This window comes from Elephantulus edwardii, unplaced genomic scaffold (genome assembly GCF_000299155.1).
Source record: "Elephantulus edwardii isolate Elephantulus edwardi_28Jun2011 unplaced genomic scaffold, EleEdw1.0 scaffold00149, whole genome shotgun sequence".
In the NCBI taxonomy this organism is placed as follows: Eukaryota; Metazoa; Chordata; class Mammalia; order Macroscelidea; family Macroscelididae; genus Elephantulus; species Elephantulus edwardii.
This window is the reverse complement of record NW_006399899.1, coordinates 934046-937076: the sequence shown is the minus strand read 5'-3', so window position 1 is coordinate 937076 and position 3031 is coordinate 934046.

The following is a 3031-nucleotide window of genomic DNA, read 5'->3' as shown; positions in this document are numbered from 1 at the left end:
AGAATCTTTGTCTTCTTGACATTGAGCCTCAATCCATATTGCAGGCTGCAGTCCTTGACACTCTGCAGCAGGCGCTTCAGGTCCTCCTCAGTTTCCGCAAGCAGGGTTGTGTCATCCGCATAACGCAGATTGTCGATAAATCGTCCACCAATCCTGACCCCACATTTCTCCTTATTAATGATATATCACATTCTAACTGCTGAAGGAGCCACGGTCCAGCTCTTTTACTCTTTCTGTGTACACACACATAGACACACACAAACAAAGGACATTATATATTTATATAATTTTTACATGAAATATTACTATATGTACTGATTTATAATCTGTTTAATCTCAGCCCATAATAATAATTTTTCCTTTTCAGAAAATTTTGTCTCATCTAATAGCACAGTATCACGTTCATACTTCCCTAATTGACCTTGTAATATCTTTTAAACTAGTTTACCAAATCAGTATTCAATCCACAAACACATGTCCATTTGGTTCTTAGAGTGAATATTTTCCTTTAAAAGAAATACAGTGAGAGAAAAATGGCCACAGAGAGAGAGAGAAACCGAAGTACTATCAAAAAAGAAGAGCTAAGAACAGAGTGTATCCTTTCAACCCAGGTTCCAGTACAGAAAGGCCCCTTATTCTAGCCAAAAGGCAAGACACTTGTAGATATACAAGGGATGATGGAGCCACGGGTGCTGAAAGGAGACAAAGGATTTCCTCCAGGGTAAACAGAGAAGGCAAACCTTCCTTCTAGAGCTGGTGCAATGAATTTAGACTTCTGGCCTCTTAAAATCTGAGCAAGCCAATGCCTACTTGTGATTGCAGTCTACCTGGCATATTTCTGTTACAGCATAAGTAGGTATTATTGATAGACAATATATTGGGTCAAGTCTAAAAACTTCTAGCCTGTGTAAGGCAAAATTCAGTCAGAAAGGGGGAAAAAATATTCTGCACCATTCTGGACCAATATTGTTGTCAGGTTTCATTCAGTGATTTTCATCTCACAGTGAAGAGCAGAATGAAACACTGCTTGATCCTATGACATCCTCCGAGTCTCTACTTAAAATCAATTCATTGTTGTAGTAATTATGTCAATCCATCTCCTTAAAGGTCTTCCTCTTTTTTGCTGATTCTACATTTGTCTATTTATTATGTCCTTCTCTAAGGACTGGTTCTTTTGATAACATGTCCAAAATATGTGAAACAAAGTGTCATTACCCTTGTTTTTAAGGATCTTTCCAGTTGTACTTCCATGAAGACTGATTTGTTATTTTGACAACCGATGGTATATTTCATATTCTTTGCTCCATAGGAAGCAGTAGAAAAGTGATAAGACTATATGTATCACGTCAAAGGTGGAAATTTATGAGACAGACACAAATCAGTTCTGTTGAGTCATAGGTTTCACTGTATATTCAATCTCTGAAAATTAGGTTAAGACATCTGTCAGTGAACAGTATTCAGTCTATTCCATAAAATGTTAGCAAGTACAAAGAAGAAGAAATAAAATAAAAAGTAGCTAAAATGCTTTTCCCCCTTTCTTAAAGTGTAATAGAAATTTGAAGGGTTCATGGTTTTGAACTGTTATTTAAAAAAAGAAAGGAAATAAGGAAGGGAGGAAATAAGAAAAAGGCAAGGAGAAACATCTAAATTAGAAGTCTAGTTTCTTGAGAATGTTCTTCTAAAGGATTTCTCATTTATCTAAAAAAAATCTGGCCTTTTTATTTCTTTCTTCTGTACACATGTGAATTAAAATTACCCTGGTCACCCGTTCAATGATTGGGCTGAAATTTGAAAAATTGCTATGCAAATTTGTGCTTCTCTCCAAGAGGTTTGATAGGATCTGCTATGCTGTAACAAAGTGAGCAGGGATACAAGATCTACCCAGGATTCCAACTTTCAGAAGTTCCAAATTGATTTAAGATTTAATATTTGAAATACAATTGTAGTGAATAATTATTGAACAGTTACTGAGCACTTACGTGAACCTACACTCAACAGTACCTAATAGTAAAAACATATGTGAAGCCCTACATTCAAGAATCTTGTACTATGGAAGTATAACCTAGAGGAAAAGCAGGCAGAAAACAGTTAAACAACATACAAATAAATGATGTATAACCCAGAAAAGTGTTATGAATGAAAAGACATAATGTAGTAGATTTAGGAGGGAAATCTAGAAAGTTCTCTCTAAGGGTAGACATGAAGAATGCAAGGTACATTGAGAGTCTGGGTGGGGAAGGTTTTCTAAGCAGAGCAAATGACACTGAAATCTTGGAAAAGAATGAAATGGGCCCCAAAATTTGATGTGTGAATTGGAAAAAAATATTACAAGTAAAATATTAGGGAGGTAGCGGAGAGATGGACTGACACTGGATCACATAGTGCGTTGTAGGCCTTAAGAAAAACTTTGAACTTTATTATGAAAGAGACATTATTTTTTTTTTTTACTTTTTAATGACTTTAATAATTGACATGATTACTTTTAGAGTAACCCAGGAGGAGATAGCCAATAGTTCAGACTGTGAATCAAAGTGGAAAACCCCATCCATGTTCCATTTTTACATCAGATTTCACTTCTGAAACTCAACATACATTGCTGGTGTTGTTATGTGCCATCAAGTCACCTGCGACTCATAGATACTCTATGTACAATAGCTCTGAAGGCTGCCCTGTCCTGAGCCAGTCTTATACCCAATCTTCATTGTCCCAGTTACTGTATCAATCTATCTCATCTGGGGTCTTTATCTTCTCTGCTGTCCCTCTACTCTTCCAAACATGAGGTCCTTCTCCAACGACCAGTCCCTCCTGACCATGTGCCCAAAGTATGTAAGACAAAGTTTCAAAATCCTAGCTTCCAAGGAGAAACTTGGTTTCACCCTGTCCAAAACAGACCTATTTGTTTTCTTGGCAGTCCATGGTATGTTCAAGAGTCTTCTCTGGCACCACACCTCAAAGTTTTTCTGTCATCCTTAGTCATTGTCCAGCTCTCTGATGGATAACAAGTAATTGTGAAGACACTGGCCTGGATCAG